At 47.3% G+C, this 24,715-nt stretch overlaps 1 protein-coding gene across 3 annotated transcripts in view; it reads left to right on the top strand.

Annotated features, from left to right (window-relative positions):
- Window positions 1-24,715, top strand: part of LOC142749560 (immunoglobulin superfamily containing leucine-rich repeat protein 2-like) — a 78,347-nt gene that overhangs the window by 35,688 nt on the left and 17,944 nt on the right. The window contains exon 2 of one of the 3 annotated variants that reach the window (XM_075857758.1): window positions 13,941-14,075. The exons of the other annotated variants lie outside the window; for them this stretch is intronic. The gene's annotated coding sequence lies outside the window, so the exon portion shown is untranslated. The remainder of the gene's footprint in view (window positions 1-13,940; window positions 14,076-24,715) is intronic. 3 annotated transcript variants of the gene reach the window in all.

Raw genomic sequence — 24,715 nt, 5'->3', positions numbered from 1 at the left:
TCCCAAAAAACAGAATAAAAAGTGTTTAAAAAATTGCATTATCCCCAAAATGGTACCAAAAAAGCTTGTCCCGCAAAAAACAAGTCCTCACACAGCTCCGTCAATGGAAAAATAAAAAGTTATGACTCTCGGAAAGCAATGATGCAAAATAAAGGCCCAGACTAATTTATAGGCCCAGCAGTTTTTCGCCCAAAACCCCATCGGTGATGATGACATTTTAGGGCCTTGAGCTGCATATGGTACTAGTGGATAAGCAAAAGATTAGGCAATACTGAAGTGCAGATATTTACTGCATATGTGGTATTGGCGCGCTCAGGAAAAATTACGTAAGAAATTTTGGAGTGCTTTTTCTCCTATAGTCCTTGTGAAAATGGAAATTTTTAGCTAAAACAACATCTTATTGGAAAAACAATTAAGTTTCAATTTTTATGGCTACATTCTAATAAAGTCACTAAAACACGAATGGGTCTAAATGCTTACTACACCCCTAGGTGAATTCCTTGAGGGTGTAATTTCCTAAAGGGGATCATTTTTTTGGGGTTTCCATTGTACTGGTACATTAGGGGCTTTACAAATGTGACATTATTTCAAAAAAACATTCAAGCAAAATCTCCGGTCCAAAAGCCAAATGGCGCTCCTACCCATCTTAACCCTGCCGTGTGCCCAATCAGCACTTGGTGCCTAAAAATAGATTTTGCACATTTTATTGAAAATTTTAAAAACTGCTATTAAACTTATAAGCCTTAAAACGTCCAATGAAATGAAGAAAAAAAAAAAATAGAAATATGATAAACCTTATTTATTAAAACTTAGTGTGGTATCAGTATCCATTTTAGAAGCAAATGATATTAAATGTAGGAAAATGCAAATTTTTCTACATTTTCTTGGTATTTCTAATTTATTTTTATAAATAAAGAGAAAATATATGAACTAAAATTGTACGTGTCACAAAATAATCACAGAATCACTTGGACTAGTAAAAGCATTTAAAAGTTACTACCACATAAAGTGACACGTGAGATTTGAAAATAGCACTGCATCCTGAATTCCAAAACAGGCCACGTCCTTAAGGGGTTAAAGGGATATTCTCATGACAGACATTTATAGCATATACGCAGGATATATGCTTGCACAGCTCCCACAGAAGGGAATGGAGAATGCTGTGCGGCTACCTCTCCACTTATTCTCCGCCTAGGTGCAGCGGCCTATCAGGCATTCATGGCATATTTTGTGGATATGCAATAAATGTCTGTGATGAGAATACCCCTTTAAGATAAAATGGCAAATTGGTTTTCTATATGAATTCCACCATCAATAAAATCATATCAATTAAATACCAACGTATATGTACTGAAAAAAAACCCTCATAAAACTCCAAAAGACCTATGCAGGTGTCCTGTGGTATCTGGCCCCAAGTCGATAGCAGCAGACCCTTTATGTCCTGTAAGTCGCCTCCATTTATCGGACTTGCTTTTCCAGTACATCCCACAGAGGCTAGATTGGATTGAGATCTGTGGAATTTGGAGTCCAAGTCAACATCTTGAATTGTTGTCATGCTCCTCAAACCATTCCTGAACAATTTTTGCAGTGTGGCAGGGCACCTGATCCTCCTGAAAGCGGCCAGTACCATTAGGTAATGCTGTTGCCATGAAGCAGGGTTGCCAACCTCCACTTCAGAAATTTCTGAACAACTGAGCTAAAATTCACGGACAAACCAAAATTTTTACGGACACATTACAAAATCATTGCCTGTGCACTGTGCAGGGTGCTAGGAGTGACTCACCAATCACAGCTGCACTTGTAGCTTTCCCCCGCTAACTTACGGCGGATTTACACGAACGTGTGCGTTTTGCGCACGCAAAAAACGCAGCGTTTTGTGTGCGCAAAAGGCACTTAACAGCTCTGTGTGTCATCACATAGGATGTGCGGCTGCGTGATTTTCGCGCAGCCGCCATCATTATGACACTCTGTTTGGATGTTTGTAAATAGAAAAGCAAACATACTTTTGACTGCTGTTGCGCGAATCACGCGCGTCCCACGTAAGTGCTTCCGTGTGGCATGCGTGATTTTCACGCACCCATTGACTTCAATGGGTGCGTGATGCGCGAAAAACGCAGAAATATAGGACCTGTCGTGAGTTTTATGCAGCGGACTCACGCTGCGCAAAAATCACTGACAGTCTGCACTGCCCCATAGATTTATATAGGTCCGTGCGACACGCGTGAAAAGCACGCGCGTTGCACGGACGTATATCACGTTCGTGTAAATCCACCCTTAGGTAATGTTTTCTCTGATTAGAGTCGTTCACTTTCCTTTTTTTTCTCCATCCGGCCCAGACCATTGTGACGACTTATTCCAGCCACGACTCGTCTCTGCAGAATTTGACACACAGACATGTTGGTTTCTCGCTTTTCCAGCATCCTCCTCACGTATACCTCATCCTCTAGACAAACTCGTAACCCACAGTGTTCCAGATGGTAGTAATGATCCCTCAGTGCTCGACACAATAAACGTGCCCATCAGTAACCTTGCCCCCTACAGATAACACAACACAAAGCCACCCTTGTAGATAGACACACACAACCCCCCTTGTAGATAGCCACACACAGCCCCCCCTTGTAGATAGTCACACAGCCCCCTTGTAGATAGCCACACACAGCCCCCCTTGTAGATAGTCACACAGCCCCCCTTGTAGATAGCCACACAGCCCCCCCTTGTAAATAGCCACACACAGCCCCCTCCTTGTGGATAGCCACACAGCCCCCCGTTGTAGATAGCCATGGCCGGCCTTAGATACGTTCGACCAGTGCGGTCGCACAGGGCGCCAGCCGCCACACTGCAACAGGGGCGCCAGCGGGTGTGTGTATCCCTGCGCCGTTGCAACTACCAGCAGGTCAGGTGCCACTCGCTAACTGCACCCAGGGCCGGCCTTAGGCAGTCGCCTTTCCGCCCGGGCGCTTCTTCACTTAGTGGCCGTCGCTACCGCTGTAACAGCCATAGCGGCTGCTAGCGGCGACACCGGGCATGAGGGCGGTGGAGCCGCTAGCAGCCGCTGCGGCTGCTATAGCGGTAGCGACGGCACTATAGAAGAGCAGGGAGGTAACTCCCTGCTCTGCTATCTACTAGCGCCACTGTAGCTCCCTTAAGGAGCGGAATCCCCATGTGGCCGGGGATTCCGCTCCTGGAGCGCTGCTTGATGTCTCTGTCCATATATGGACAGTGACATCAGGGGAAACTCCTGAAGCGGAATCCCCGGTCACAGCGTTGTGGCCGTGGATTCCGCTTCAGGAGTTTCCCCTGATGTCACTGTCCATATATGGACAGAGACATCAAGCAACGCTCCAGGAGCGGAATCCACGGCCACACGGGGATTCCGCTCCTTCAGGGAGCTACAGTGGCGCTATCTATACTGGAAGGGAGGGGGGGGGGTTTGCTATCTACAAGGGGGCTGTGGGCTGTGTGGCACTACCTACAAAAAAGGACAACTGTGCTGGAGCACACAAAATACCCAGCTTTCCCGGCTATCAAATAAATGTGTGGAAATAAACTAAGATATAACTTTTATTTAATCTGGCTAAAAGGATTAATCCTTTAGCTAGACTAAATAAAAGTTATATCTTAGTTTATTTCCACACATTTATTTGATAGCCGGGAAAGCTGGGTATTTTGTGTGCTCCTGCATAGTTGTCATTTTTTGAATGTCTATTGCCCGCCAGCTGTCAGGGTCATTTCGTAGTCCTTGCACTACCTACAAGGGTTCTGTGAGCAGTGTGGTACTTCCCACCAGGGGGCTGTGGGCTGTGTGGCACTACCAACCAGGGGGCTGTGGGCTGTGTGGCACTACCAACCAGGGGGCTGTGGGCTGTGTGGCACTACCAACCAGGGGGCTGTGTGGCACTACCAACCAGGGGGCTGTGTGGCACTCCCTACCAGGTGTCTGTGTGGTACTCTCTACCAGGGGTCTGTGCGGCACTCCCTACCAGGGGGCTGTGCGGCACTCCATAGCACGGGACTGTGCAGCACTGCCTACCAGGGGGCTGTGTGGCACTCCCTACAGGGGTCTGTGTGGCGCACTCTACAGGGGGCTGTGTGGCACTCTTCACATGGGGCTGTGTGGCGCTATCTACAAGGGGGTTGTGTGGCGCTATCTACAAGGGGGCTTTGTGGCGCTATCTATAAGGGGTCTGTGTGGCGCTACCTACAAAGGGGCTGTGTGGTGCTACCTACATGGGGATGTGTGGTGCTACCCACAAGGGGGCTGTGTGGCTCTACCCATGAGGGGCTGTGTCGCGCTACCTACAAGGGGCTGTGTGGCGCTACCTACAGGGGGAATCTGTGAGTGGTGGGCTGATGGTCATTTTACTGTGAGTGGGGGGCTGAGGGTCATTTTACTGTGAGTGGGGGGCTGATGGTCTTCAAGTGGTTTCTGCCTCTGACCTCCAATTGAAATTAATAGTAGGCAAAAAATACCTGCGGCGCTCGTTTGGAGCTTATTATCCTGCGTCTTTTGCATTCGCTTCAACAGTTTAAGAAAAAAGACCAAAAAAAGGTCACACAACGCTGTCAGTTGCTGAAGGAATTTTGAGGCAGATTTTTTTGGCCTTACAAAAAACGTGTGTGAACATACCCTACGAGTGTAGTGCTTGTTCTTAGCCGTTTTCTGTCTTTCTCGAAACAATTTTTGTTAGGGGGGCCCTGAGGAAATTTTATTTTTCCAGTGCTGCCTCGAGTCCGAAAAGGTTGGGAAACTCTGTACTAGGCTACAGGATCCCATTGTGGAGCAGCTCAGTTCGTCATGGGAATGGGGCCTAGGTGAGTACAATTTTTATTTTTGTTTTCGGGGCACTGTCTACAAGGGGGAGGTGGGGGACTGTATGGCACTGTCTACAAGGGGGAGGCGGGGGGGCTGTATGGCACGATCTACAAAAAAGGAGTTGGGGGATTATGGCACTGTCTACAGGGAGGCTATATGGCAAAATCTACAGGGGGGCACTATACTGTATCGGGGCCACTAAGCCATCATACTGTGTAGGGGTACTACAGGTGGCATAATACTGTGGGCACAATTAGAGGACAAAATACTGTGTCCTTGAAGCGGTTGTAATATATAATATTATTAAATATTATTATACTGTATGGGGGCACTAAAGGGGCATTATAATTTTTTTATGGGGCTTTTTTTTAATGATGGGGTGGGGCGCCGAAAGATCATTTTGCACAGGGCGCCATCTATCCTTGGGCCGGCCCTGTAGGTAGCCACACAAAGCTCCCCCTTGTAGATAGCCACTCACAGCCCCCCCTTGTAGATAGCCACACAGCCCCCCCTTGCAGATAGCCACACACAGCCCCCCTTGTAGATAGCCACACACAGCCCCCCTTGTAGATAGCCACACACAGCCCCCCTTGTAGATAGCCACACACAGCCCCCCCTTGTAGATAGCCACACACAGCCCACCTTGTAGATAGCCCCACAGCTCCCCCTTGTGGATAGCCACACAGCCCCATTGTGGATAGCCACACAGCCCCCCTTGTATACAGCGCCACACACTGCCCCTCTTGTACATAGCACCACACACAGCTCCCCATTGTAGATAGCCACACAGCTCCCCTTGTAGATAGCCACACACAGCTCCCTTGTATATAGTGCCACACACAGCTCCCCCTTGTAGATAGCCACACAGCCCCACCTTGTAGATAGTCACACACAGCCCCTCCCCCTGTAGATAGCCACACACAGTTCCCCCCTTGAAGATAGCCACACACAGCTCCCCCTTTGTAGATAGCCACACAGCTCCCCCTGTAAATAGCCACACAGCTCCCCTTGTAGATAGCCACACACAGCGCCCTCCCTTCCCTTGTAAGTAGCGCCGCTCCGCACAGCCTCCCCCCTTCCCTTGTACTTAGTGCAAACAGAGCGGAGGCCTGCCGCTACCACTCTCCACTCTGCCTGATACCTGGCACTCACCGTCAGGATGTGGAGGTGGTCATGCGGCGAATAATCACTTTTGAATGGGGTCGGTGACGGCACAGGACTGGACCAGTGCAGTCACCTGACCTGAGTCACCTGACCTCATGTCTGGTGATTGGATTGGTCCACTCCCGGCACTGACTTCACTTGGCAGCGGCCGGCCGGCATATTTTCAGATTCCGCAGAATCTGAAAATATGCCCGGCCGCGGCCTACTATTCCTTTGCACTGCACATGTACATTTTGGTGCATGCGCAGTGCAAAGTTCCAGGAGATTGACGAAAAATCCCCACGGTGCTTTTTTCTGCTGGACGCCACGGACGGCAGAATAAAACACCCATTTTTGCGGACTGTCCGTAAATTTACGGACGGTTGGCAACCCTGTCATGAAGTGGTATACTTGGTCTGCAACAATGTTTGGGTGGGTGGTACATGTCAAAGTAACATCTACAATACTGCGCTGACCCAAGGTTTCCCTGCAGAACATTGCCCAGAACATCCCACTGCCTCTGTCGGCTTGCTTTTTTCCCATATGGAATTCTGGTGCCATCTCTTTTCCAGGTAAGCGACACACAAACACACCTGACCGCACACATGATGTAAAAGAATCAGACTAGGCCACCTTCTTCCATTACTCCATAGTCCAATTTTGAAACTCAGGTGCCCATTGTAGTAGCTTTGGGAGTGGATATGGGTCAGGTTGCGCACTGTGACCACTCTGCCGCTACGCAATCGAATATGCAGCAAGCTGCCTTAGGGCACATTCAGACGTGGCAGAGTTTCTCCGCTGCAAATATTGGTGCAGATTTGGGGCATTTATGCAACGAATCTGCACCAACATTTGCATATTTGACAGGTAATTCAGACGTTGCAGAAAACACAGCGGCCTTGCCACAGATTTCAGTTTTTGCATTGCAAAGACTGAAATATGCAGTGAAATTCCGCTTCTTCTCCGCAACAGACAATGCATGCTGCGGGAGGAAAATTCTGCACCGCAGCCTATGGTCCGCAGCGGAGTTTTCCGCAACATCTGATCTAACTTTCCTAATGTATAGAAACAAATATGAAAAACGGCCGCTGGAGAATTCAAAATGTTTGATGCTAAAAACTGGCTGAAAATCAGAGGCTGTTTTCCCTTGAAAACAGCTCTGTATTTTACAGCCGTTTTTCGTTTAGCATGTGAACATAGCCTTATACTGTTCATGTGTTTCATTGAGCAAATTGAGTAAACATCCAAAGGGCAGGGATAAAAATTAAGTGAATGCTTGTATTTAACCCCTTAACGACATCCAATGTAAGGCTGGGTTCACGCGACCTATTTTCAGACGTAAACGAGGCGTATTATGCCTGGTTTTACGTTTGAAAATAGGGCTACAATACGTCGGCAAACATCTGCCCATTCATTTGAATGGGTTTGCCGACGTATTGTGCAGACGACCTGTAATTTACGCGTCGTCGTTTGACAGCTGTCAAACGACGCGTAAATTGACTGCCTCGGCAAAGAAGTGCAGGGCACTTCTTTGCAACGTAATTTGAGCTGTTCTTCATTGAACTCAATGAAGAGCAGCTCAAGATATACGAGCGTCACAGACGCCTCGTATATTACAAGGAGGAGCATTTACGGCTGAAACGACGCAGCTGTTTTCTTCTGAAAACAGGCTGTCATTTCAGCCGTAAATGCCAGCTATCGTGTGAACATACCCTAATAGTACGTCTTTGTCGTTAAAGAGGCTCTGTCACCAGATTATAAGTGCCCTATCTCCTACATAATCTGATCGGTGCTGTAATGTAGATAACAGCAGTGATTTTTATTTTGAAAAACAATCATTTTTGAGCAAGTTATGAGCTAGTTTAGATTTATGCTAATGAGTTTCTCAATGGTCAACTGGGCGTGTTTTTACTTTTGACCAACTGGGTGTTGTACAGAGGAGTGTATGAGGCTGACCAATCAGTGACCAATCAGCGTCATACACTTCTCATTGTTCCAGCCCAGCATGATCCACAGCACAGTGTGATTGTGCAGTGAAAGAAGCAAACACGCCCAGTGGCTAAAAACACAATACACGCCCAGTTGGAAATAAGAGAAAACATGCCCAGTTGTCCATTAGAAAGGCTCATTTGCATAAATATAAAATTGCTCATAACTTAGCCAAAAATGATCGTTTTAAAAAACAAAAACAAACGTTACTGTTCTCTACATTGCAGCGCCGATCACATGCAATAGGAGATAGGGATTTGATAATCTGGCGAAAGAGCCTCTTTAAGTAGGACTTAACGGACTAACGCAACACAACGTACTGATACGCTGTGTTGCTGATGCACCATCGCCAGCGGATGTCAGTTATATGTTACAGCTGATACTCTGCTGCATGGCCAGGACCGAAGCTAGCCTCTGATCCGGCCGATTAACCCCTTAGATACAAAAGCGAGCGCTGCATCTATGGTGTTTCCTAGCAGATCAGAACCTCGCAATGCAAATTGCGGGGTTCCGATGGCTGTTCTGGCAGAACGGAGGCCTTACAATGGCCTCCTGTCTGCCAAGTACAGAAGCCTGCTGGTCTTGCCCAGAGACGGGGCCAAAAAGGCATCCGGCCGCAAAAGAAAGATGGCGCAGGCTCAGAAGCTGAGCCTGCGACATTAGCCGCCAATGCCAGCTGTATGTTACAGCTGACACCGTGCTGTAACGCCAGGGAACGGAGCTAGCTCCGAACCCTGCCATTAACCCCTTAGATGCCGCGATGAAAAGCGATCGCGGCATCTTAGTGGTTTGTAGCGATCGGCATCGACATGATTTGACGGAACCTAATAGTCTTGCTGTCAGTGAATGACTACGTGGGTAGTGCAATGCTTTAGAGTAAAGATCAGAAGTGCAGGCCCTCAAGTCCCCTAGTGGGACAAAAAAAAAGTTTAATAAAAGTGTAAAAATAAAAGTTTCAATTTCATTAAAAAAAACACTGCCTTTTTTCCTATAATAAGTCTTTTATTATAGGAAAAAAAATAAAAAACAATGCCAGAATCGCTATTTTTTTTATCACCACCCTTCCGAAAACATGGAATAAAGTGTGATCAAAAAGTTTACTATTCGACCTCAGAGCCCAGCAATTGTGGGCCATTGGTGTGAAAATCACCAAAATAGACCTCAAATGCGCATGCTACTCTTCCTTTCTAAGCCCTGTCATATGTCCAGGCAAATGATAATTGCCTTGAGGGGTGTAGTTTCTAAAATGGGGTCACTTCTTGGGGGCTACCACTGTACCCTGGTACCTTAGGGTTTTGCAAATGCAACATGGCGCCCAAAAACAAAGCCAGCAAAATCTGCATGCCAAATAGCGCTCCTGCCTTTCTGAGCCCTGCCGTGTGTCCAAATAGCAGTTTATGACCCCCATATGGGGTATTGCCATAATTGGGAGAAATTGCTTTTCAAATGTTGGGGTGTTTTTTGTCTTTTATGCCTTGTAAATATTGAAGATTTCTACATTTTATTGGAAAAAATTTAGATTTTAGTTTTTACAACCTAATTCCACTAAATTCAGCAAAAAACCTGCTGGGTTAAAATGCTCATTATACCACTTGATAAATTCCTTGCGGAGTGGAGATTGCCAAATTGTGTATTTTTTTAGGGGTTTCCACTGTTTTGGCACCACAAAATCTCTTCAAATCAGACATGGGGCCTAAAATATATTCTAATGAAATGTAGGCCCCAAAATCCACTAGGTGCTTCTTTGTTCTGACACCGGTGCTTCAGTCCAGTAGCGCACTAGGGCCACATGTGGGATATTTCAAAAAACTGAAGAATCTGTGCAATAAATATGGAGTTGCGTTTCTCTGGTAAAACCTTCTGTGTTACAGAAAAAATGGTTTAAACAGATTTTCTGCAAAAAAAAAAAATAATTTGTAAATTTCACCTCCACTTTGCTTTAATTCCTGTGAAATACCAAAAGGGTTAAGAAACTTTCTAAATCCTGTTCCGAATACTTTGAGGGGTGCAGTTTTTTTAAATGGGGTGTTTTATAGGGGTTTTCTAATATATAGGGCCCTCAAAGCCACTTCAGAACTGAACTGGTCCCTGTAAAAATAGCCTTTTGAAATTTTCTTGAAAATGTGAGAAATTGCTGCTAAAGTTCCAAGCCTTGTAACATCCAGGAAAAACAAAAGAATGTTCAAAAAACTATGCAAACATAAAGTAGACATATGGGAAATGTTAACTAGTGACTATTTTGTGTGGTATTACTATCTGTTTTACAAGTAGATACATTTAAATCTAGAAAAATGCTTCTTTTTGCAAATTTTCTCTAAATTTTGGTATTTTTCACAAAGAAACACTGAATGTATCGACCAAATTTTACCAGAATGTGTCACGAGAAAACAATCTCAGAATCGCTTGAAAACATAAAAGCATTCCAAAGTTATTATCACATAAAGTGACACGTCAGATTTGAAAAAAATGGCCTGGTCCATTAGGTAAAAACAGGCTGTGTTCTTAAGGGGTTAATAACCTGTAGATCCCCATTTAGCGGTAATCACCTTTACCAAACATTTCCTGTAGCTGCAAATAAGATTTGCCCAATGTTGAGGTGGAATTTTTGACCATTCCTCCCTGCAAATTGTAACATCCAATTGGTTTGTGGATTCACTGGGCTACTCTGCCGTAACGGAGTAGCTGATGACCAGACAGCCGTTACACAGTTACAGGTAGATGGTACCTTGGGGGCAGCTGGATACAGTCAGATTGTAGGTAGCGGATACAAGCAAGTGCCGGATTACTGGAGGCAGGCTGTTGCCGGATTACTGGAAGCAGACTGTTGCCGGGTTACTGGAAGCAGGCTGGTGCCGGATTACTGGAAGCAGGCTGTTTGCCGGATTACTGGAAGCAGGCTGGTGCCGGATTACTTGAAGCAGGCTAGTGACGGATTACTGGAAGCAGGCTGGTGCCGGATTACTGGAAACAGGCTGGTGCCGGATTACTTGAAGCAGGCTGGTGCCGGATTACTGGAAGCAGGCTGGTGCCGGATTACTGGAAGTGGCCACAGGATACAGGATACTGACTGGTCAAGAACACAGGACACAGGATTCTGAATGGTCACAGACACAGAATGCAGGATACCGACTGGTCACGGACACAGGATACCCACTGGTAACTGACACAGTATACAAAACCTTCGCAGGCTAATACTAGGTTAGTACAATATTGCTCAGGCACTGGGATACTGGGCAGATTTACTTTAATAGTCCAGGGTATGTGGGGACAGGCTGGGGAAACTATTACTGGTGCGTGTGCTGGACCTTTAAGAGACTGACAGAGAGCACGCACGCACGCGCACCCTACAGGCAGATCGTACTCTACCTCACAAAGTTCAGAGCTCGCCAGCGTTCCGGAGGAGGCGAGTGGCGATAAGCACAGATCAGCTGGCGGCCGCGACCGCGGGCAGGAGGGGAATGTCAGTGGTCAGCGGCTGTGGGCGCTACACAAATGTGTTTCAGTTCATCAATATTTCTGGGATGACTTGCGTGCACAACCCTCTTCAGGTCCTGCCACAGATCAGGACTCTAACTTGGCCTTTACAAAACAAAAATCTGGCCGCATGCTTTTTCAACCAATTTACTTGTGTGCTTTGGGTAATTGTCTTGTTGCATTACCCAATGTCCCTTCAGCTTGAGGTCACGGGCTGCTTCTGTAAAATGTTGTGCGACACCATGGAATTCATTGTTCCTTCTATGATCCCAATTCAGCCACAAACCATGATGCCAGTTGGGATGAGGTTTTGGTGTTGGTGTGCAGTCTTCTTTTGTGTAGACAAAGTCTCTAATCGTGGATTGATGTACACCCAGGTCTCTAGCGATGCTTTTGTAGCCTTTTCCTTCTTCATGCCACTCTATATCACATCTTCTAAAAGTTTTTGGACTCAAGCAGGGGCGTAGCTAGGGAGGGGGCAGGCGGGGCATGTGCCCCGGGCGCAGCTTAGAGGGGGGCGCCAGCGCCACCTCCTCCTGCACTATAATTGTACCTGTGTCGCAAGGACACAGGTACAATTAGAAGCAATGAATGACCGGGTACGTTCCGTGCCCGGCCATTCAGCGCCTTTCCACGAATGAAGCGACTGGTACCTTTTGTACCAGTGACGCTTCCGTCGATGAAAGGCGCTGACTGACTGACAGGGAAAGTCATCCTGCCCAGCCAATCAGCGCCTTTCATAGACGCCGCATTCAACCCCCTGGAGACCTGCGCAGAAGAGAGCAGGTCTCCATGGCTGCCGGACGGCGTGGGAGCGGGAATAAGGTGAGTTTGAATAGTTTTATTTTTTTATTTTTTTTATTGTAATAAAAGTGTGGCTGTATCTGTGGGGGGGACTTTGTCTACACGCGGGGGGCTTTATCTACGGGGGGGGGGGGTGTCTATCTACAGGGGGACTATATCTACAGGGGGCTATATACAAGGGGACTATATCTACAGGGGGTGGGCTATATACAGGGGGACTATATCTACAGGGGGTGGGCTATATACAGGGGGACTATATCTACAGGGGGTGGGCTATATACAGGGGGACTATATCTACATGGGGGCTATATCTACAGGGGGACTATATCTACAGGGGGACTATATCTACAGGGGGGGCTATATCTACAGGGGGGCTATATCTACAGGGGGGGCTATATACTGGGGTGGGCTATCTATGGAGCACCATATACAGGGGTGGGCTATAGCTACAGGGGAGGCTATATAGTATATAGCCCCCTGTAGATATAGCCCACCCCTGTATATGGTGCTCCATAGATAGCCCCCCTGTAGATATAGCCCCCCTGTAGCTATAGCCCCCCTGTATATAGTCGCCCTGTATATAGCCCACCCCTGTAGATATAGCCCCCTGTAGATATAGCCCAGCCCTGTATATAGCCAAGCCCTGTATATAGCCCAGCCCCCTATATAGCCCAGCCCTGTATATAGCCCAGCCCTGTATATAGCCCAGCCCTGTATATAGCCCAGCCCTGTATATAGCCCACCCCTGTAGATATGGTCCCCCTGTAGATATGGTCCCCCTGTAGATATGGTCCCCCTGTAGATATAGCCCACCCCTGTATATAGTCCTCCTGTAGATATAGCCCACCCCTGTATATAGTATAGTATAGTATATAGTGTATAGTATAGTATCCCACAAATAGCTCCCCCTATAGTGCTCCACAGAAAGCCCACCCCTGTATATAGCCCCCTTGTACATATAGTCCACCCCTGTATATAGTGCTCCACAGATAGCCCACCCCTGTAGCACTATATACAGGGGTGGACTATATGTACAAGGGGGCTTTATACACGGGTTGGGCTATCTGTGAAACACTATATAAAGGGGTGGACTATATGTGGAGCTCTATATACAGGGGTGGGCTATATCTACAGGGGGGCTACATACATGGTTGGGCTATCTGTGGAGCACTATATACAGGGGTGGACTATATGTGGAGCACTATATACAGGGGTAGGCTATATCTACAGGGGGGCTATATACAGGGGTGGGCTATCTGTAGAGCACTATATACAGGGGTAGGCTATATCTACAGGGGGGCTATATACAAGGAGGGTGGACTATATGTACAAGGGGGCTATATACAGGGGTGGGCTATCTGTGAAACACTATATATAGGGGTGGACTATATGTGGAGCACTATATACAGGGGTAGGCTATATCTACAGGGGGCTATATACAGGGGTGGTCTATCTGTAGAGCACTATATACAGAGGTGGGCTATCTGTAGAGCACTATAGAGGGAGTTATTTGTGGGACACTATATACAGGGGTGGGCTATATGGGGGCACTATCTACAGGGGGCTCTATGGCAGGCACTATCTACAGGGGGCACAGTGTGTGTGTGTGTGTGGGACACGGTGTAAGGTGCTATTATAATTAGAGGTGCAGTGTATGGCGCTATTATATTTATGGGTGTAGTGTGTGGTATAATGATAACTTTATATTTATTTATAGGTGCAGAAATGTTGGTAAAGTGAGAAGCTGAAGACATGTGAGCGGCAAACTGCAGAAATGGGCTGTGACCGGAAGAAGTCGTCATAGAGGTCTGGACCGGATGGAGAAAAATAACTAGAATCTGAGACGTCACCGGTGAGTCACTTAATGTAAATGTTTACTCTGCCTCTAATCAGTAATGTAGTCACTGTATGATCTGCAGCGAGATGATGGGTGGTGTGATTATAATATGATTTATTTTTTGTGAAAATACATCTCCCAGCATATCCTTACCATTGTTCGGGCCATGCTGGGAGCTGTAGTTTTACGCCGTACACACCTATACCTATAAGTAGCTACATCGATTTTCCTGCTAATGCCGATGCTGCTGCAGAATCAACTGAAGCCTCTGGTGCCGATGTGTCCTCGCTCGTCTGACACGATGCAGGACCTGTGAGTGACGTCACAGCGTGATCTGGCAGAAGCTGGGCGTTCTGAAGAGAAGTGGATGATACTTCTCATCAGAGCGCCCAGCTAGTAAAAGTATTAAAAACGCCCCGATGTACGCACATAATACACGCCCACTTGGACTTTTACTTTTAAACACACCCACTTGGACTTTTGCAAGCCTCATTTGCATAACTACAAAAATGGTCATAACTTGGCCAAAAATGCTCGTTTTTAAAAAATAAAAACGTTACTGTAATCTACATTGCAGCGCCTATCTGCTGCAATAGCAGATAGGGGTTGCAAAATCTGGTGACAGAGCCTCTTTAAGCAGACGCGGCTGGCCGCAATGAGAGGTTCTCTGCCAGCCACGTCTGCTTAAGCACTATCTCGCAGGAACCAGCATAATGTTGTGCGGAGGAGGGAAAGGAAGGACACCTAGGAGAGGAGGGAGAGCAAGAGGGGGAGGAGAGAAGGAGGAGAAGAGGGAGAGAAGCAGGAGGATGGGGGTGGCGAAAATTGAGTTTATCAAGCTAGCTGCTGGAATCTAACTGCTGGATTCTGCTGACGGCTCTTAGTGCAAGCCAGTGGCGGACACAGACTGCAAAAGGCCCCTGTGCAGATAATGTGCCAGGGCCCCCCCGCCCCCCCCCCAATACCGACAAAGTTACCTAAACATATATATGCATATAAAAATAAACCTTACTAATAAAAATTATGAAGGAAGATTTATATTGTACATTTTATTACCAGTTTAGAACACAAGTAACACATTTTTTTCCGGGTTAAATTCTTATCTAAACTAAGTCCCTAAATGTGGGCAAAGAAAATGAAAAACCTATACTCACCTCCTCCGGCGCCTCCGTTCCCCCTCCGCAGCCCCTATCCCTTTCTGTGTTTACAAAGCTGCTGTGGTGACGCGCGGTCGATGGCACATGACCGCTGCAGCCAATCAATGCCCTCAACAGCGATTTGCTGTGGAACTACTGTCCTCAGCAGCACACCAATGAGGAGTTATTGGCAGCAGCGGTCACGTGCCATCGGCAGCGCGTCACCAGTGCAGCCTTGTACACTTGTAACACAGACCGAGACAGGAGGATGGGGGCTGCGGCGGGTGAACGGAGGCGAGGGAGGAGGTGAGTATAGTTTTTTTATTTTCTTTGCCCACATTTAGAGACTTAGGTTAAATTGAATCATTGAATATAACACAAAGCACTCATGCAACTGAGATGCAATAATTTAGATGATCTTATCATGCTTAGCTTACTGCACTGTTACCTATCAAGCAGGACTGAATCTCAAGATATCTACAGAGGGGGCTGTATGGCGTTATCTACAGGGGGGACTGTATGGCGCTATCAACAGAGGGGGCTGTATGGCGTTATCTACAGGGGGGACTGTATGGCGCTATCTACAGAGGGGTCTGTATGGCGCTATCTACAGGGGGGTCTGTATGGCGCTATCTACAGGGGGGACTGTATGGCGCTATCTACAGGGGGGACTGTATGGCGCTATCTACAGGGGGGACTGTATGGCGCTATCTACAGGGGGGACTGTATGGCGCTATCTACAGGGGGGACTGTATGGCGCTATCTACAGGGGGGACTGTATGGCGCTATCTACAGGGGGGACTGTATGGCGCTATCTACAGAGGGGGCTGTATGGCGTTATCTACAGGGGGGCTGTATGGCGTTATCTACAGGGGGCTGTATGGTGTTATCTACAGGGGGGACTTTATGGCGTTATCTACAGTGGGGTCTGTATGGCGTTATCTACAGGGGTTCTGTATGGCGTTCCCTACAGGGGGGGTCTGTAGGGAAAGTCATACAGCCCCCCCCTGTAGGGAACGCCATACAGACCCCCCTTTAGGGAACGCCATACAGACCCCCCTGTAGGGAACGCTATACAGCCCCCCCTGTAGGGAACGCTATACAGCCCCCCCTGTAGGGAACGCCTTACAGCCCCCCCCTGTAGGGAACGCTATACAGCCCCCCCCCTGTAGGGAACGCCATACACCCCCAATCACTCAAAAAAATGCGACCTACAGTGTGAAAAGACAAAAGACATGTATCCCCTATCCACAGGATAGGGGATACATGTGTGATCGCTGGCATTGATAGGGAGAGCGGGGGACCGAAAGTCCCCCGAAGTTCTCCATCACTCACCTCTGACTTCCGGTGTCTGCGCAGCTCAAGTGTGACCGGCGCTCCATTCATTTCTACGGAGCTGCCGACACAGACCCCGGAAGTCCGAGGTTTGTGATGGAGAACTTCAGGGGACTTTCGGTCCCCCGTTCTCCCTATCAATGCCAGCGATCACACACGTATCCCCTATCCTGTGGATAGGGGATACATGTCTTATGTTTAATGGCAGAGCGGGGAGATACTCCCTGCTCTGCCGTAGTGTTCCGTGGCATCGCGCTGTAGCAGCCATAGCGGCAGCTAGCGGAGATTCCGGCCAAGGTGGGGGCCCGTGCCGGCAGGTGACGCGGGCCCCCTCATGCCGCGGCCCCGTAGCAGCCGCTACGGCTGCTATAGCAGTAGTTACGCCCCTGTGTTAGGGGGAGTTCACACTGAGGTTTTTTTCGCGAAAAACGTCAGAAAGTGCCTCCCATTGAAATCCATGAAATTTTTCCTGCGAGCAGTAAAAACCGCATGCGGGAAAAAGAAGCGCAATGCCCTTTCTTCGGGCGTTTCTGTCTCTGACTTCCCATTGACAACAATGGCAGGCAGAAAATGCGTTTTTTGCTGCGTTTCCCTGCCCACGGCCCGATGGCCGAAAAACGCCACAAAAAAACGCAATGAAAAACGCGGGAAGTGTTCTACCGGCAGGTCAAAATATGCCTCAAAATTCCGGAAGGAATTATGAGGCAGATTTTTCTACATAAAAACTTCTCCCTTCTGACATGAACTTTTTAACTTCATCTACCTGTCCTCTGCAGTCTGCACGTCCTCCACTCGTCCTGTGTCTGTCCTCCGCTCATCCTATGAGTTCTCCGGCAGTCCTGACTGTACTGTCCAGCCGCCCGAAGTCTTACGTCGCACCGCCCCCTGTCCTCTCCCCTGCCTGAGCGCTCCTCCTACCACCAGCATCGCCGTCCTGTCCTATTCATCTGTGCCAGATTGGCAGTGCAGTGTAGCGGCTATCACCGGGCCCGGGCACCCGCCCCCTCCCTCCCGATTGGTAGTGCAGTGTGGCGGCTATCACCGGGCCCCCGCCCCCTCCCTCCCCTCATGCCTAGTGTTGTGATGCTACTAGGCATGAGGGGGCCCGTGCCGCCAGGCCTGGTACATAAAATGTAATGTGCCTGTCAGGGCGACACGGGCCCCCCCATGCCGCGGGCCCCGTAGCAGCTGCTACGGCTGCTACTGTGGTAGTTACGCCACTGAACGGGCCCCCTTCCCACGCGGGGCCCTTGTGCAGCTGCACCGGCTGCACATGCGGTATGTCCGCCCCTGGTGCAAGCAGGAGGGGTTTGTGGATGGTTGGGGGTGTCCTTAGTAGTCTTGTGGCGTCCATTGACTTAGCACGCCTAATCGAGGGAGAAGAAGGAAGGCAATGGTGGAAGAACGGAAGTTGTAGGGAAGGTGGCACCCTCTTTACTGTGCAAGGGCCATGGGTGGCCGCACAGGTCGCACAACCCCTAAGGTTGGATCCTACTACTTGTGAAAGGGTTGTGAATACAATCCTGTTAGAGATGTGTATTTCTGCTTTTACACTGTGCTGCTTTTCTCCAGAAGTGAGATTATATCATTTAAGTGAACAAGATAATCGCTTTCATCCTTGTGAGGTGAGACATTTTTTAAAGCTGCTTAAAATTTCGTCTTTAAGGGTATGTTCACACGACCTATTTTCGGCCGTTTTTAGAGCCGTAAACGGCCGAAAAAAGGCCGAAAAATCGGAAGCAGAATCCGAAGGATAGTTTTTCGCAGCGTTTTTTATGCGTAAAAAAAAACAGGCCGCAAAAAATAAGTGCAGGTCACTTCTTGGGACGTTTCTGGAGGCATTTTTCATTGACCCTATTGGAAAGAGCTCCAAAAACGGCCGTAAAACGCAGCGAAAATCGCGAGTGGCTTAAAAAACGTCTGAAAATCAGGAGCTGTTTTCCCTTGAAAACAGCTCCGTATTTTGAGACATTTTCGAGTTGGTGTGTGAACATACCCTAACAGTCCACATTATTCTGAAACATGTAAATGGAGATAAGAGAAGATCCAATTATGAGGAATAGCACTCTTTTTCTGTTTCATTAAACATTGTTCAAATCATCAAAATGTATCGATGTAAATGCACAGCATAGGCTTCATTTACATCTTGCACAGCAGACTGTCACGGTCACAGGGTATGTGGACCCAATAGGCCGCTCTGCCGTAGCGGAGAGGCAGCTGACCAGGTCTCAGTCTATACGAAATTCTACAGCAGTTCGTAACACTCGGGTACCTGAACTAGTCCAGACAGTGGCTGTGGCTTCAGCACGGATGGAGGTCGGTGCAGCAGGTTGCGCCAGACGTGGCGGGCAGTACAAGACATGTCCGAAGACTCTGGACGTGGCAGAAGACACTGGATGTGGCAGAAGACACTGGACGTGGCAGAAGACACAGGACGTGGCAAACGACAGCAGGTGCAGTAGGACACGACTCCAACACTAGTAGGCACAGGAACAAGAACACAGCATGGGATACAGGAACAGGTAACAGGGCACGGGTAACAAATGGAACGGGAAACACTAAGGGACCATTTGCAAGACAGACTTGGGATAAACTAACAATAGGGCAGGAGCACTGAGGTTCTCTTCCGGCTCCCAGGACCTCTCCTCAGAACTAAACCCTCTCCAGTCCACCAAATAGAAAGTCCTTCCTCCTACCCTTTTGCAGTCCAGAATCTCCCTCACCTCGAACACATCAGAAGAACCGCTGGGAGCAACTGTGGAACTAGAAGTCTTGCTGTAGTGGTTCAGGACCACAGGTTTCAGGAGGGACACATGAAAGGAGTTGGGGATTCTGAGGGTAGGAGGCAGCCGCAGCTTATAGGAGACAGGGGTTATCTGTTGCAAAATTCAAAAGTAAACATGTAAACTTGTAGGCACCTTCAAACGAATGTTCCAAGAAGACAGCCAGACTTTGGTACCCGGAAGATACTGAGGCGGCTCTCTTCTCTTTGTATCCGCTTTTCGCTTCATGCGATAAACTGGCAGCAAAATAGAGGACCGGGTCTGTTGCCAGATTTGCAAAAAGTCCCCAAATGCAGAGTCAGCAGCGGGTACCTGAGATGTAGTCGACACAGGAAGAGGGACTCTAGGATGTTGACTGTACACAATGTAAAACGGAGTGGAAGTGGTGGACTCATTTGTGTGGTTGTTGTACGAGAACTCGGCCCATGGAAGAAGCTGTACCCAGTTATCGTGCTGTAAAGAAATGAAGTGGCGGAGATAATTCTCCATGATCTGGTTGATCCTCTCGCCTTGCCCATTGGACTGGGGGTGATAAGGTGAGGAAAAGTCCAATCTCACATCCAGGAGTTTACAGAGGGCTCTCCAGAACTTTGAGGTAAATTGAACCCCCCGGTCAGACACAATGTGAAGGGGCAAGCCATGCAAGCAAAAGATGTGCTGAATGAAAAGACTCGCCAGTCGGGGTGCAGAAGGTAGGCTGGTCAGCGGGATAAAATGTGCCATCTTCGAGAACCGGTCCACCACCACCCAGACAGTGTTGCATCCTGCCGAGGGAGGAATGTCTGTGACAAAGTCCATCGCAATGTGCTGCCAGGGGGCATTGGGTACAGGCAGAGGTTGAAGCAGGCCGGCAGGCTTGGAGTGAGTAACTTTGTTAGAAGCACACACCGTGCAAGAAGAGACAAAGTCCAGAACATCTTTAGGTAGCGTGGGCCACCAGAACTGACGAGCAATTAGGTCTCGGGTTTTACGAACACCAGCGTGCCCAGCTAGTTTAGAACTGTGTCCATCCTTAGTCGTCTTTTTTCAAGGCTAAATAGGTTTAGTTCTTTTAATCTTTCTTCATAACTTAGATTCTCCATGCCCCTTATTAGCTTCGTCGCTCTTCTTTGTATTTTTTCCAACTCCAGGGCATCCTTTCTATGAACTGGAGCCCAGAACTGGACTGCATATTCTAGATGAGGCCTCACTAATGCTTTGTAAAGTGGTAATATTACATCCCTGTCCTGCGAGTCCATGCCTCTTTTAATACACGACAATATCTTGCTGGCCTTTGAAGCAGCTGATTGATAGTGCATGCTGTTATTTAGTTTATCATTTACAAGTACACCCAGATCCTTCTCAACAAGTGACTCCCCCAGTGTAGCTCCCCCTAGGACATATGATGCATGCAGGTTGTTCGTACCCAGGTGCATAACTTTACATTTATCTACATTAAACTTCATCTGCCAAGTGGACGCCCAAGCACTCAGTTTGTTTAAATCCGCTTGCAATTCACGAACATCATCCATAGTCTGAACTACTGTATATTACATAGCTTGGTGTCATCTGCAAAAATAGAAATAGTGGTATTAATCCCATCCTCTATATCATTAATAAATAAGTTGAATAATAGTGGTCCCAGCACTGAACCCTGGGGTACACCACTTATAACCGGTGACCATTCAGAGTAGGAATCATTGACCACAACTCTCTGGATACGGTCCTTGAGCCAATTCTCAATCCAATTACAAACTATACTTTTTACACCTATAGTCCTTAATTTACCCATTAGACGTCTATGGGGTACAGTGTCAAATGCCTTTGCAAAGTCCAAAAACACTATATCCACAGCGGCCCCTCTGTCTTGACTTCTGCTCACCTCTTCATAAAAACAAATCAGGTTGGTTTGACAGCTTCTGTCCTTAGTAAAACCGTGCTGGCTGTCACTTATAATACTATTTATTGTAACATAATTTTGTATATAGTCCCTCAATAGCCCCTCAAACATTTTCCCCACAATGGATGTTAAGCTTACTCGCCTATAATTACATGGGGAAGACCTAGAGCCCTTTTTGAAAATAGGCACCACATTTGCCCTGCGCCAGTCCCTTGGCACTATACCAGTCTCGAGAGAATCACAAAATATTATGAAGAGGGGGACAGAAATAACTGAACTAAGCTCCTTAGGAACTCTAGGGTGTAACCCATCTGGTCCCGGGGCCTTGTGTACGTTTATTTTATTTTATTTAGCTTGCACCATATCTACATTCATCCAATTCAGTATATCAACTGATATATTAACAGCACTGACAGCGGCTACATCAGCTGCTCTTTCTTCTGTTGTATATACAGAGCGGAAGAACCCATTTAGTAACTCTGCCTTCTCTTGATCCCCTGTGACCAACTCCCCATTACCACTATTTGTTTTACTATCCTTGGCCACCTGCCTTTCATTTTGTATTTTTGCTGATTTTATTACCTTTTTACAGATTTTATTAAGCTCTTTATATTTTACAAAGGCTACAGCTGTACCCTCAGATTTGTATTTTTCGAATGCCCTTTTTTTGTCACGTATTGCCCTTTTTACAGAAGGTATAAGCCATGTGGGGTATAATTTTAGTCGTTTATACTTGTTACCTATAGGAATAAATTTTGCAGTATAATTACCCAAAGTAGATTTGAAAATCTCCCATTTATCATTTGTACCATTATTTGACATTAGTTCTTCCCAGTCTATATCCTGAATTGCAGCCTTCTTAAAATTAAGTGTTTTTGCCCTCCCAGCCTGTGTTTGTTTTTTACAGTATAGGTAAAATGTAACTATATTGTGATCACTGTTACCGAGGTTTTCACGAACATTGACATTCCCATCAGGCTCTGCATTATTAGAAATGACCAGATCCAACAGAGCTTCACCTCCAGTCGGGTCTTCCACAAACTGGCCCATAAAATTTTCCTGCAACAGGTTGAGGAAATGTCTCCCCTTTGCAGTTGAAGCCGAACCATCACACCAATTAATATCCCGGTAATTAAAATCTCCCATTATCACTACAGTACCCGCCTGTGCAGCCTGCTCCATCTGTTTATATAGCTGACCTTCCATCTCCTCAGTTATATTGAGGGGTCTATAGATTACACCAAAAGTATTTTTTTTTAGTGTTTACCTCCCTTTGTAATTCCACCCACAAGGTTTCAACCTCCTCACAATCTTCACCCTCTAATGTCTCATTCACACTCGCCTTCATATGGCTTCTCACATACAGACATACACCACCACCTTTCCTATTCGCCCTGTCTTTCCGAAAAAGTGTAAAACCCTGTCGATTTACAGCCCAGTCATGAGAAGAGTCTAGCCATGTTTCAGCAACACCAACTATATCTATATTTTCTTCCAGTACCAAGGCCTCCAGCTCCACCATTTTGCATGCTAGACTTCTTGCATTTGTGAACATACACTTTAACTTGACTTTAAATGTTTCATTTTCAGTATCAGAAATGTGATTATTTGACATTATTTGGGCTTTTTTATTTTCACTGCTGTTTTGTAACGAAAGTATCTCCTTATCTTGTTGCCTAGTCCTCTCCCCGCCGTCTGTTTCTCCCCCCACCAATACAGTCTGACCCCTCTCTAACCTAACTACCCCTTTATTTTCTACATTGGCCTCCCTCCTCAGCCCTAGTTTAAATACTCTGCCACCCCACTTAGAATTCTCTCCCTAGCACAGCAGACCCCCTTCCATTTAGGTGCAAATCATCTGCAGAATACAGTTTGTACCCCTATGAAAAGTCAGCCCAATGCTCTAGGAACCCAAAGCCTTCTCCTCTACACCAAGACTTGAGCCATGCATTTAACTCCCTGAGCTCCCGCTGTCTTTCCTGTGATGTGCATGGCACAGGCAGTATTCCTGAGAATACAACCTTGGAGGTCCTTCCCTTCAGCTTGTAGCCTAGTTCTTTAAAATTATTCTTAAGGCTCCCCCACCTACCATTTATTCTGTCGTTGGTACCCACATGGACCACGACAGCTGGATCATCAGCAGCCCCTCCCAGCAATTTTTCCACCCGTTCCACCACATGCCGAACCCTGGCACCAGGGAGACAGCAAACCATTCGGTTGAGACGGTCTTGGCGACAAATTATTCTATCCGTCTTCCTGATTATAGAATCCCCTACAACTATCAATTGTCTTGGCTTACCTGCATTACCATCCCGCCGACTACTAGCTGGGCTGTTCTTCCGGCTGTTAGGGAGATCAGTATCCACTAGGGCTGCCATTTCTGAGACCGACACCCTCGCATCATCACCCAACTTGGCAATTTTGCTTGGAATATCAGAAACAGCATTGGCCTTCCTTTTCTTTGATCCCTTTCTACTGCCCCTAACTACATTAACCCAGCTACTTACCTAATCCTGCTCACCCATGTCTTCACCCTCCAGTTCTACCCCACTAACTGCGTGCTCCGTGAGCAGCATGCTCCGCTCAAGATTGTCTATCTTCCTCAGTGTTGCATTCTGCTCCTCCAGATCTTTAATGCGAGCTTCCAGGTGACCAACATGCTCACATCTGCCGCCGAGGTATTCACCCTGCATACATATGGCAAACTGTGCACTGAAGAAAACCTCCAATCTTGCTGTCCATTATCCCAGTTACAACAAAATTTTCAAAGTAAAAGAAAAGAAGAGTACTTACTGGGGCCTCTACTCCCCTTTAAAACTTTGGTTTTATAACTCCACTTATATCACAAGCCACTTAAACCACCAAGCTCATATATGTATAAATGTTTTATTTTATTCGGTTTCCATGACATCAGGGTAAGTCCCATCTAATGATCCAACATCAATGGTAGGTGTCAGGTGCGTAGATACGGCTCATGTGCCCTGGTGCAAAAGTACTTCTTGGCCTCCCCAACTTCTTCTCATGGCCGATGGCCCGCAGCTTTAAGCTGCATCGCTGGGTCGCCTACGTGACAACGAAAATGCCGGAAGTGCAGGAGACAACTGGCGCAGACGGAACCCATTGACTTTAATGGGTTCCATCTCAGTGTTCGTGGTCTTACTGGAAACAATAGGGCAGCATGCTGCCCTATTGTTTCCGGTGGAATCCGCGACGGAGGTCCCTAACGGAGCCTACAATGCAGATGTGAATTAGGCTTGGGTGACAGATGCAACTGTATGACATCCATCACAGGTATACGTTAAATGTATACCTTGGGGAGCTCCTGACATATCTGTCCATCTATGGACAGTGACATAGGGAGCAGTACTGGGGTCCCCGGGCAGAGCACTAGTGCCTAGTGACAAATACAGGCCTGGATACAAGGCCCAGCACACAGTATCACACCATATGTGACACTGTCTGCTGGGCCCTGTATCTAAGCTTACCACATGGTAGGCTTAGATACAGGGGCCCATGTGTGAT

Source organism: Rhinoderma darwinii, chromosome 3 (genome assembly GCF_050947455.1).
Source record: "Rhinoderma darwinii isolate aRhiDar2 chromosome 3, aRhiDar2.hap1, whole genome shotgun sequence".
NCBI classification, from domain to species: domain Eukaryota; kingdom Metazoa; phylum Chordata; class Amphibia; order Anura; family Rhinodermatidae; genus Rhinoderma; species Rhinoderma darwinii.
This window is presented reverse-complemented; position numbering and strand designations above follow the sequence as displayed.